Genomic DNA, 13615 nt, shown 5'->3' on the forward strand with positions numbered 1-13615 from the left:
AAAGGTTACTGTCAACCTGGGTCCCCAGATCACTGATAACCTCTTCTGTGCTTAGTGGATTGCCACCTATATGGTAGCTAGGGGTAACCTTGTTTTTTCCGAAGGGTATGACTATGCATTTTTTGGCGTTTAACTTTAGGCCATGGCTCTGGCACCAGTTATCCATTTCTATAAGACCCTTCTGAAGGATATCTGTGTCAGATGTGTTCTGACTATGGTGCCCAGTTTGCAGTCATCTGCAAACTTTGTCAGCCATAATCCTCCTGTGTTTGCTTGTACTTCTGAAAAGTAGATGCCAAACAAGAGTGGGCCCAGGACTGAGCCCTGTGGGACACCACTTGTGACAGGCTTTGAGTCTGACATGGCGCCAGCAACTCTGACCCTGTGGGTTCTGTCACTTAGCCAGTTTGCAACCCATCTTGTGACGTATGGGTTTACATTTAAGCTGGTGAGTTTTTCAATGATACCTGAGTGGGGTATTGTGTCGAAAGCCTTTGCCAGGTCAAGGTAGGCTGTGTGGACTGCCTTGCCCTCATCAATGGCCTTGGTGACTGTTTCGAAAATATCAACCAAGTTTAAAAGGCATGATCTGCCTTTGACAAAGCCAAACTGGGTTGGATCCAATGTCTGCAAGTCCCCTATGTCTTTATTTATGAGTTCCATTATGATCCTCTCCATAGCTTTGCAGACCAGGCTTGTCAAGCTGATGGGATGGTAATTTCCAGGGTCGGTGGAGGCACCGCCTTTGTGAAGTGGGACCACAGTTGCCTTACGCCACTCCTTGGGTACTTATCCTGAGGTGAGGCTAAGATTAAACAGCTGCCCTAACTGCGGGTTTAATTCCTCATTGAGTTCATGGAGCACACAACCGGGGACACCATCTGGTCCCATGGATGCTGTGTTTTTCGCCTTGGAGAGAGCAGTTCTCACCTGAGCGTTTGAGATGTTTGGGGGTCTACAATCCTCTGGTATAGATATCTCTCCTTTTGGAGGGGAGGGGGGGGGAATTTGCACTGAACCTGTCAGCCAGTATGTTGGCAATGTCTGTAGGTTCAATGATTTTGAACTAATTCTGAGCATATCTGGGAGTTTCCTCCCAGGTTTCTAACATAGCTAAAAAAGGCCTTATGATTGTCTTTTGAGTCCTTAGCGACTTTTCTCTCAAAATTTGCCTTGGATGATTTTATGAGAGATCTTAGTTTTTTACTTATAATGATCAAGGGTGTCTTCCCTTTTAAGGATTTTGCTCTATCCTGTAGTAGCTTCCTCCTTTTGTTGTAGAGCTTGTTTATGGCTGGGGTCCACCAGACTGGACGCTTGCCTTTGGTACAAAGAGTCTTTGTTTTGTTTGGGATTGCCTGATCCATGCAGTCCTGTAGGTGCTGGTAGAAGGCATTTGTAAGTGATTCAGCGGCTTGAGTAATGGTTTCCGCAGGCTCGGGGGCCTTGAAAGAGACCACACTAGTCTTTAGAAGTGTGAAGTCGGCTTTTGAGAAGTTCTTCACTGTGGTCTTTTTTATCTGGGGTGGGGGCGGGATGTGGACTTCCAGTGAGATTAGTTTATGATCTGATCTCACCAGTGAGGGGTATACTTCCGGTGTTGAACATTTTGACCCCATGTTCATGATGATGAGATCTAGTATGTTTTCTCCTCTTGTGGGGATGGTGACTAGTTGTTCCATGGCATTTGAGTTTATGAACTCTAGGAACCTTTGGGCTAGAGTGTTGGGGCTTGAGTAGTGATCCCAGTCTATATTCGGGTAGTTGAAATCACCTAGTATGATGGTGTTTGGACATACATTTATCCCCTCCAGTGTTTTCAGGAAATCTATGTGAGGTTCCTGAGTTTGAGAGGGTGGCCTGTAACATGCTACAAATTGCAGAGCAGTCTTGCCTATGGTTAATTGCATCTGGATGGTCTCCAATGCATCGTGCATTTCCACCAACCTTGAGGTGTGGGTGTCCTTGATGAATATGGACACCCCCCCTCCTTTCTTGGTGTTGTCCGGATTTTGGGGCCAGAACGCATGATATGAGGTAAAACCTGATAGTGCCGGGGTGCTCTCAGGAGCCTTGAACCAGGTTTCAGTCACAGCACAGACATCGATGTTCTCCATACTGAGAAGGGCTTCGAGTGCATGCATCTTGAGGTTGAGACTTCTGGCATTGAGCAGCATTACCCTTAGTTTTTTTTCCTTTTTTGTGTTCTAGGGTGGTAGGTTTAGAATTTGAGCCTTGCCTAAAAAAGGCACTATGGGGGTGGCAAGAGCCTTTGCCAATATCCGAAAGCCCAGGGGTGACAGTTGCAAGCCGTCCCTTGTGAAGCAGCGTGGCTTGTCCAGCATGTCATCCCAGACAGACAGACATTGGATCCCCTTTGAATGACACCAGAGTTTAAGCCAATTATTAAAGCTGATCATCTTGTCTCTGTATTGTGGCATCATTCTTGGTGAAGGTAGGATACTGCTCAAGGTCAGGGTCATACCTGCCTGGGCTACATAATCAGAGAGCTCCTCTATGTCTCTTTTCATGTAGTCCAGGGAGGTACATCTCAGGTCGTTCACACCAGCATGGACAATGACTGAGTCATACTTGTACCTGCTGTTGAGAGACCTGAGTGCTTGCGTTATGTGGCGGATTCTAGCACCTGACAGGCAGCTTAATGTGACTACCAAGGAGTATTGTGGACTGATGTGTGACTGTGTTACTGAAATAAATCAAGTGGCTGGCTGTTAAATCTGTGTCCCAGAGATTTGGCAACAGTGATCACAGTCTGTGAGAGTGTGACACTTGAATGATATGTATTGTGCACAGTAAAGAGAGTTTATCCTTATCATGCCATACTTGGCAGACATTGGGTTAGACTATCAGCAGACATTCACAGACACACCACCATACAGCTTTATCAAGGTTAAACACTTTTATTTGTTCTAATAAGTTACATTAGTATTCTACATGTTGACTGTTCATTTACTGCAGTCCTATCACCTTGCTGAGCATTGCTGTTAACAATCTGGTACATCTGGACACAAAAATTAGTAACCCATTTGAACAGCTACTACAGCCATTTATTTACCTGTAATTCCTCTGGGGAGAGCATCTTTAACAATACATAACAATTTCTATTAGTATTACTTGTCCCTGGATTTGATCCCCGTTCTGTGTCTGACAAAATAGACATCATACCTAATGTTTGTCATGCTGAGCTACTGCTGAACATTGCTTGAGTAATGTATGATTAGAGCTCACCTGGTAACAAAGTGTGACCCAGTAATAGAGGGAGAGTGTCAAACAAGACTGCAGTGACACTTGAACACACATGCATGAGATTCATGCATGACAGAGATAGTTTGTGAACTGTGTATTATTACTTGAAATGCAGGTGTACACATTTGACCCCTATTGGATGGGAATATGTGTGATGTGTACAGATCATATCAGAGTGCTGAGTTGCCCACCAGACTCATATAGAATTTCAGATGGTATATTTGCAGTCTACAGCTATTATGGTATCATGCTTGTCTGCATCAGCATAACTAAGTTCAGGAATGCATATAGCTGAAATGCAATGGTTAACACAAGACAATCCTGGAAGAAACACGCTATAATACCTTAGCCATTAGTATTCTAGGTTTAGATCTTAGTCCAGAAAAAAATATCATAATGAATTATTTCTTGTAGTACAGCTCCACATGTACACTTTATCAGAACAGTTCTTTATTGGCTAACCTTAAGTCACTGCATGGTATTATTCCTGTGTTTACTTCACAGCACTTGTAATACATGATTTCTTGACCAACAGTCGAAAATACATGCAACATTTGGCAAAACACAGCTTTATTCAGGGTGTCATGAAACAGTGATTGTTATACATCTAACAGTCTTTATTGATGAACACTTTAAATAATGCAGGCATTGAAAGTCAGCTGTTATTCCACAATGTATGCAGTACTAAGTTTATTCCCTTAACAATTCTGAATGCAGTTGTACTTTATTTCCTTACAGTTATGAATGCAGTTGATGTATTCCCTCAACATTTATGAAAGCAGTTGTACTCTCTTACCATAACATTATTATTAATACAGTATAATTTTTTATTTACATAACATTATTAATGCAGTGATAACTTTCTTTCCTTAACATTAGCAGGTGTCATGCTTCCATCTATATTGAACTGTACCTGGCATTACTCACTTATATCAGTCCAAGTCTATGACTACATTCATTGCAGTACACTCACAGCAGAATATACCTATCAGCAGTTGCTATTGTACTCTTTCTTATTTATATTACTATATATTGCATGATATATCTGTACTTGCCACACTCTCTGCGCAACCTGGTCAGGCAGCCTGCATGGGCCTCCAGGTTGTGAGCTCTGTGCTCTGCAGCTATGGGGAGAGAATAAGACCATTATGCATACCTGTCAATCACATATTCATACTAGCATTTTGCAAAACAATCTTACAATACTTACAAACTTGTGGGGCATTGTCTGCCCAAGAATCTTGGATCCAAGTGGCGAAGAGATGTCCCTTCCTACACTTCAGGGCATCATGGTGGTGATGCACCTGCTCACCTGTGCAGGGGACACCAGTTGCACTGGTGAGATTGTGTGCCAGCCGGTCCCAGGCCTCTGGTTTGTATTCTGAACCCTGGTACTGCCCCTGCAGCAGCCGGATGACATGGCCTTTTACAAGGAGTCCAACCATCACCCTGGACTCCAAAATGCCCCACTGCTGCACCCAGAAGTGTGAACCCTCTCCAGCTCCTGCCATAGCTCCTGCACAGATCAAACTCCAACAGGTTCTGGCTGTACTCCCACCTGTTGCACTTAAATAAGGCTATTGTCATGCCTTTTGCTGCCCTTGGGACATTTTTAAAAATGCAGCGCTTTGTTTAGCACTGCACAAACCTGGTGAGTTCAGCTGAGCAGTGCTTAAACTGGCAATGCTGAGCAATACTTAGTGGTGCTCAAACCAGCTTAGCTTAGCTAAGGACTGCTTAAACAGGGATTGCTTATCAGTGCTCAAACCAGCTAAGTGGAGCTGCATGTCACTAAGTACTGCTAAAACAGCTCCCGTTTAAGCACTGCTTAGCTTGACTTAGCAGTGCTTAGCAGAGTTCAGCTAAGGGCAAGCCACATTTCAAAAAGATAAAATAAAAAAATATATACAAAACAAAATAAGACTAACAGTACATTATTTATTCATAAATACTACTGTATTTGTTTGTGTAAGTATTGCACTTCTATATTTCCTGATATTCTTTATTTTAGTTTATTACCTTGGAGTGTGTAGTTTACATATTGTGGACCTGTGTGTAACTGGATGTTTTCTTCTTGGGTCTCCACTGAAACTAGGCTTCTGGCCCAGCTGGACTAAGCTGGCTAACAAATGTCAATACATAGATAATTAATAAAATAAAAACATTTATGACATATTGCTATCAAATGTAAAAACCTGAATGGTCTGTCTCTCTGTTCAAACCATGCACCTACTGAACACAGGACCATGACTCTACCAGTTCAGCTATGAGGTTATGTTAGAAACTGTTATACATTTCTATACATCTTTAAGCACTGCTAAGCACCATGCCACGCCATGCAAACTCACTCAGCTATGCTTAACATGACCTTTGTGCTTAAAATTAAAGGTATCCAGTTTCTATTTTTAGATGTCTGGCATGTGTCCATTGCTAAGCTCCATGTCACGCAAACACAAAAATAAAAAATTAAAAAGTAAATAACATATTTTACTTTTATATTTCAGTGCTATCCAGCACTTTAACAGTACAGGGAGTGTGTTACTCATCTCCAGATGCTGACACATACCCCCTACTCTGATTCTGCAATGATATTATACAGCTCTCTCTCAGTAGCATGCCTTCATTAATATGTAAGGTGGGCTGTTGAGGGGGAGCCGCAGACACGGCCACAGTACATTCTGTGTAGGCTTCCCACTATTCCTGCACATATGTATAATATATTGCATGCACAAAGTTACCATCCAAGGCATACACTAAATAATATCCCTTATGGAGAAATTCTAAGAATAAACAGATTGTGTAATAATGTGAGTGAAGCCAGGGAAGAGGCTAATAAAGTGACAAATATGTTTGTTAAAAGGGGGTATAAAGCAGATATGGTGGCTCATAGTTATAACAAGGTGTTTATAACTATTTTCCCTCCTTACCTTATTATTAAAGGCAACATAACAAAAAAGAACGAACTGTATAAGTCAGTTTCAGAAAAACAGTTATATTATGTTTCTAAATATACATTATTTTCAGATATGCAAGCTCAGTTACTGAGAAATTATTGGCAAATAGCCATAAGGGAAGTTTCTTCTATAAAGTAAGTGACATTAAAGTTTTCATATCAACGTGGCCGTAGCCTTAAAGATTTTTTTTGGTTCATAGTAGCTATAGAAGACCACAGGAATTAGTTGTAAGAGGAATGAAATTGGCAGGTTTAATGCCTTGTGGGAAATGTGCAATATGCAAATATGTAGTATCAACTTTTAATACAATTAATGGAATTAAATTCCATACACAAGGTAATCTTTACTGTAAAAGTACAGGTATTATTTATGCTATAAAATGTTCTTGCCATAATTTTTACATAGGAGAAAGTAAAAGATGTCTTGGAGAAATGGTTAAAGAACACATTAGAGATATAAAAAATAATAAATTTGCAAGTCCCTTAGCAGAACATTTTAATTAGGCTCATCAAGGTGATTTTAGTGAATTAGAGGTAGCAATATTAGAACAAGTAAAAACAGATTATTTGAGTGAAGGCACAATTAAATATATATTAAGAAGGAACCTGTTTTTATATTAAAATATAATACTTTACATCCTAGAGGCATGGATAGAGAATGCAACTGGAAAAGTTATATAGAATAAGCCTTGAAGTATGTACATGTTTTTTTTAAAGTGTAATCTATTTCATTTATTTATTGTTTAATTATGTAATTGTTAATGAATTTAATTTTTGTATAATTTTATATAAAAGTCATATTTTTATATCATGAATTTATTCTGTAAAGACTGTTTTAAGCCGAGGCGCTAAGAGAGATTTAGTCCTGTGCTTTTTAGTTTTTATGTGATTTTTTACACTTGCTGTAAAAATAAGTGTTCTTAGAGGTATAATTCCTGGTCATTTGTGGTATTAAACAGTTTCTTGTCTTCAGTGGAGAAAATATTTTACTTTTATATTTCAGTGCCATCCAGCACTTTAACAGTACAGGGAGTGTGTTACTTATCTCCAGACACTGACACACACTGCCTACACTGATTCTGCAACCATGTTACACATCTCTCTCTCAGTAACATGCCTTCATTAATATACAAGGCAGGCTGATGAGGGGGAGCCGCATACACGGCCACAGTACACTCTGTGTAGGCTTCCCACTATTCCTGCACAGAGTTTATTAAATCCTCACCTCAGACTTTATTATCTCTTCTAATAAAACAAAAAACGGACGATGGCAAGTATGCAGTCGAGAGATAAATTTATTAAAGCAACAGTACATATTCTTTCCCTAACTATAAAAGTAAAATACATTCCCAAAAGCAATCACTCATATCAACTTCAAAAACCAACAATATTTTTTTAAAACATTAATTAAATATGGAATCATGTTGGATAAAATTAAGTTGGATAAAATTAAATAGAATGAGACACCCAGACACAAACCATTTAAGGAGAAATGCCACCTAAAAATGACTGAAATTGTGCTTTTTACTTTATGTTACTTAATCTACTCATATTTGTTCACCTCTTTAGGCTATTTAATTTCAACACACTACTGACTCAACAAGAGTTATTCAACCCTGGGGCACTATATGCATTCAATCTCACCTGCCATGTTAACTCGAGTTCCTCAAGTTTGAGAGGTCTTGGGCTCTTCTAATACCTCACTCTGTTGTATTTCTTAAATTACTCCTACCTATCTTATGAACCATACTTCTATTTGTAAAGTCTCACTATAGGACTTGTAAATGTAATGTTTGTGAATATCAATACAAATTTTATTACACTGACTATTATGCTGTGTATTTACTGAAACTGCATTATAAAATTTGTTATTGTAAATGTTGATTGAATTAATATGATACATTGGAACTCTTTTCCCCCAGGCTTCCACTGACTAAGTACACCTGTGCCCAGTCAGACATTCCTGGTAAACAAATGTCAATAAATAAATAATTATGCTAATATAACTTAAACTACATAATGCCTATCATCACAGAGCTACAAGATAATCTTATATCTCACTTTACTAGTTTGTTCACATCAGGCATATTAAAACAGTGTAGATAAGTCATCATGTTTACTGACAACCCCCATACTTAGGCTCATCTAACTTAACCTGAGAGAGAGAGAGAGAGAGAGAGATGGCACTACCTAGGTGGACTGCAAGCAAGTCTGGCCACTTCTTCCCCTGCTGTTAGTCAAGAACTCACCACCAAAGTATCTCAGTAACACACACTGAAAGCATCAGCATTTATGGATGCAACCATACCTTCTCCTTCTCCTCACATACTCACAGAGGGAATCACCAAACCTATAAACCAAATTGTTAACATTACATAGACTTGCTTGTAACTCTTTTTATCTAGGCTATGCTTAAGTTCAGCATAGATCACTTTGACACCACACTAACCAGACTGGAAAATGAAAAGATTATGGTCAATCTGTCTCTGACACTAGGATTAGAGACATTGCAAGGGCTTTTAGGAACATCTACAATCTGAAATATAAAAACAATGTTGTCATTACCCATGTCAATGTGAGTGCTCTATCCAAAGAGCAATGAAGCAGAACACAGCTGAGCTCAACACCTATCACTCTTAGCACTAGTTTCTTTACTCTATTATCAAGATAGCATACAGGCCCTTCTGATAATATTGAGCATGAAGAATGATACCCAGATAGAAAGAAAAATAAATGGTTCCTGGGACTGACAGTAGTTATGGACTTTAATTCCCACACTGCTACCAGCGCAGTGGCATAGAGTGGTGAAGCTCTAACTATAGCCAGTGTGTCCCAGATTCAAGTAATGCCTTTGATATCTGCAGCACTGGCAGGGAAGGATGGGTGTATGTGTAACTTGCAGACATCCCTGAAGGAGGTTGGGTATATGCAGGCAGTTGTTGTATTCAGAGGAATGGCAGGGGGTCCTTAGATAACTTGCCATGAATGCAAGGTGATACACCAGCACTTCCTCATCACACTTCTGCTCCTGGACATCAGTAGGTGCATTTGAGGAAATTAATACTTAGGGCATTAAAGAAAATCACTGTTCAGTAGCAATATGATTATGCTCCATTATACTCATCAGCCTTAAGTATAAGATGAGTCAAGGGGAGGAGGGAAACCCTGATAGACCAGGTGAATGAAGCAAGGCCCTGTGAGCAGTCAGAGCAATGAAGAGCAAAAAAAAAAAACAAAAACAAAAACAGAATCTTGCACTGCTGCTGATAATATTTGATGTGCAAGGGAAACATTATTATGGAAGTTTTAATTTCACCACTTATACACAAATAAGGAAAACAGGCCTTAAGTGTGTACATTATATCTGCACTGCTGTCTTTCACACTCAAATGGGCTTTACATTGCATAGCCACAGATTAGAGTTATAATTACTGGCTACTCCAAGATTTCACTCATCTCAGATTAGGCCCAGTGCTTTAAATACAGTACAGTCTTATCAACATTAATTAAACCCTGACCAAAACTATTTTGCACACACAATATCACAATATTTTCCAGAATATGTGTGTGTGGGAGGGGAGGGTGCAAATGGTAACACTTGAGCACCACTACCACCCCCTTCCAAGTTTAATGTATACTGCCATTAGTTAGTAAAAACCATTAAAGCAAAAACAAGAACACACCTCATGGTTTGCCCTTAAAATAAAATAAACTTTAAATATTTAAATATTTAAATGAAAACTGTTAACTGAGTATTCAGCCTTTCTGCAGTTGATACAAAACAGGTGCAGCTATGCCAAAAATGTATAAGCCTTTACTCTAAAATGGAAATCATCAGACATAAGCATTCAAACATAAGTAATAAAATTATTTACGTGAAATAAATAGGTTTTATTTTTTTCAAATAAACATACAAGCAGTACAACATTTTGCAAAAGGAATTGAAGTATTCATTAAACAGACATTAAATATTCAGGCAGATCTCTAAAAACTGAACTAGAAACTATCTACTATTGGCCAAAGATTAAAATTAAGTAAACACTTAATCCCAGCCATGGTCATGAAAATATTTTATTAAGCATTTTTCTTTCAAATAATTCTGGAAACTTCTTTAGATTCTTTAATGCTTCTACTTCAGCTATATGCAGGAATGGGAAATGTGCTTTTTCAGGCTTTTCATCTTATGCTTGAAGCTCTTAATGAGGGCATTGCTAAGGAAAACCAAGTGCAGGGACCTTGGTAGAAAACCCTGACACTTTAGATCTTGAAACTCAATGTATTCCCTAATATGAATGGATGTCCTCTGAAAAAAGGAATATTATGAGATATGGACAGAAATGCCTTACTGTAAGGTTATAGCATTGCCAACTGTTGCATCACTTTTCCCTCTAGCCCCTGTATTATGAGTCCCCTTTCTGTACAAACTACCCTTTCTGAGTAAACAAACTCCTTCTCTCCTTGAATATTAAGGATCCCTTTTAGATGGTTACCTCAGGGTTCATTAACTGGGCTCTTACAGCTATGCTGTTCTTAAATTTAACTTTGCAATCCTTTCAATATCAGTATTTTTTGATAACTGTGTCTCAGATTTAGACTCATTATTATCAGACATTTCTTTTTCTGAGGTAACTTCTTCTAGATGAAGGTCATTACCATCTGATAGCTATAGATCCAGTATTATTCCTACAAATTAGCTATTTTCTTTTAAGTGGCCATTTACCAGCCTCTGTTGAAGGTTTGAACAAAGGCTCTTTCTATGCATTATCAAATTCATTGTCTGTTAGACAATTTACCGAGATATTATCAGACACTGTTCTTCCTTCTAGTTTTGAAAGAACCCTGGACAATGGTAACTGAAAAGCCTACTGTCCTATGGCCCTAAACAGAGTGGACTGCTTGGGCAGGTAATGTTCTTCTCTATAATTTGCAGGATTAACAATAGTCATATTAAATACAATATCAGTATTAGCAATGGTTTCTTTACACTCTATAAATATAGCGTACAGGCTCTTCTGATAATGTTGAGCATCTGCAGTTTCAAGATAACCTTCTCCTAGTGTATTGCTACTTCTATTAGTGCCTTTGCAAGGCCTTTATTCCCCAGCCAGTATCTATGGAATTTGGACCCTACATGCCTTGGTCAGCTATACACTAACCATTTTACTCGAATACCTTGTTATGTAATTGAGTCAGTGTAACATGTTAGTATCTCTGCAGGAAGTGACAACATATCACAAAGTCAAGCACATACTGACATTACACTCATGCTTGTATTGGGAGTAAACACATGCACCTCTACACCTTTGTCAACAAATCCAGATGAACACTTTCAGGATGATTTTTTTTTTTTATTTATTTTACATTTGTTGACTTGGCTAGTCTAGCTGGATATATGTCCGTTTTCAGGAGAGGCCCGGGGAGATAAGCTCCAAACAATTCAAATTAATTTCATATCTACAAAAGTACATATTTAAAATGCAAATACATTCACAGTAAAGGAAAAAAAAACTTTAAGTGGTCACACATTAATAAAGTATAAAAAATGCTAAATATTCGACTATACTTAGTACAAATACTAATGCAGTTACAATTAAACATTCAGAAAGAATAATAGCTAAAAATGTACAGTATAAATGTAGATAAGAAAGGTAGATAAAAAGAAAGTAAAAAGAAGTAGCAGTTAAGTAATACATCTAGTAGTAAAATATGTCACTTTTTTGAGAATACAGTAATAAGTAAGAGTATGATGGAAAGGTAGAATAGTAGTTGTTAAGATGAAATGATTGCAGAGATGAGAAGGTAAGGTTGAATCAAATAGCAAGAGCATGTTGGTCAGTCAGGTGTAGTACAGGGGCACATCCAATGTGTTTTGAGGAAGAGCTTAAGTTTATTTTTAAACAGAGTTATAGAGGGAAGTGTGGAAAGTTCAGAGGGAAGTAGATTCCAGGTTTTTCCAGCAGTATTAGAGAAGAGAGAGTCTCCAGCTCTGTTGTTTGATTTATTGATATTTACAAGAAGTTTTTGTGAAGATCTTAGGGACTTCAGGTTATAGTAGGGGTGAATAAGGTTAGATAGGATGGGTGTCTTGGCAGGTTGATAAAGTATTTTATGGGTGATGGCCAGTTGATTAAATTTCAGCTGCTGCTGTAATTCAAGCCACCCTAGATGGTTTCGATTAATACAATGGTGTGTTCTGAAAGGGTTACCTGTGGCAAACCTGGCTATATTATTGTAGGAGTTTTCTAGTTTCTTAAGGTTGTTTTTTGACTGATTAGTACATATGGGTGAGACATAAAGAAGGGTAGAGATTAGATAGGTGTGAGCAATAGTTATTCTAGTTGCAGGAGTGAGAAAGGGTTTGATCCTGTAAAGAGAGCCTATTTTTTTATTAATAGTTTTCAAAGTGTTGTTGATATGGGTGTCAAAGTTAAGGTTGTTGTCTATGGTGATACCTAGCAGTTTGGTAGTAAGATCTTGGGATATAAGAGTACCATTATTGGATGATACAATGAAGTCTATTGGGGAAGATTTACTAGTAGGTCTAAAAAGGAGAAGTTTAGTTTTTTAGGGTTTAGTAGGAGACAGTGTTGTGTAAACCACTGTTCTACACAGTTAAATATGTGTTGTGTAAGGGAGTGAAGTTCAGATACAGATGTGGCCGAACATATAAGTGTAGAGTCATCTGCGTATTGTATGCATGTAGCTTGGGGAACTACTTGGTGAAGGTCATTGATGAATATAGAAAACAGGAGAGGGCCCAGTATGGACCCTTGAGGGACACCAATGTTAACAGGTAGATGGGTAGAAAGAATGGTGTTCCAGAGCACAGCTTGATGTCTGTTATTTAAGTAGGACTGGAACCATTTTACATCTAGTATGTCAAGTGACAGAGATTTGAGAATATTTATGAGTATATGGTGATTTACAATGTCGAAAGCCTTGGACAGGTCAATGAAAAGTGCAGAAGAAAGCATGTTAAGGTTACCGTTTTTGTTGATGATGTCAATAAAGGAAAGGAGGGCAGTAGTAGTGTTATGGGAAGGTCTGAAACCATGTTGGGAGTTGGAAAGCAGGTTATTTTGGAGAAGGTGGTCTAGCATTTGCCTGTAGATACATCTTTCCATAATCTTAGATAAGGGAAAAAGTAGGGCTATGGGATGATAGTTGGAGAGTACAGTGGAGTTTCCACCCTTATGAAGGGGAATAATATGGGAGACTTTCCAGAGTTTAGGGATATATCCTTCAATGATGGTTCTATTGATGAGAATGGAGATAGGGTAAGTAATGGATTTGGCTGCTAACTGTAAGTATTCTACGGGTAGTAGATCAGCAGAAGGACTGCATGGTTTGAGTTTTTGGATAAGGGTGATAATATATGCTGTTGGGACAGGTTTG

Source organism: Protopterus annectens, chromosome 3.part1 (genome assembly GCF_019279795.1).
Source record: "Protopterus annectens isolate FY-2018-M chromosome 3.part1, PAN1.0, whole genome shotgun sequence".
Classification (NCBI taxonomy): Eukaryota; Metazoa; Chordata; order Ceratodontiformes; family Protopteridae; genus Protopterus; species Protopterus annectens.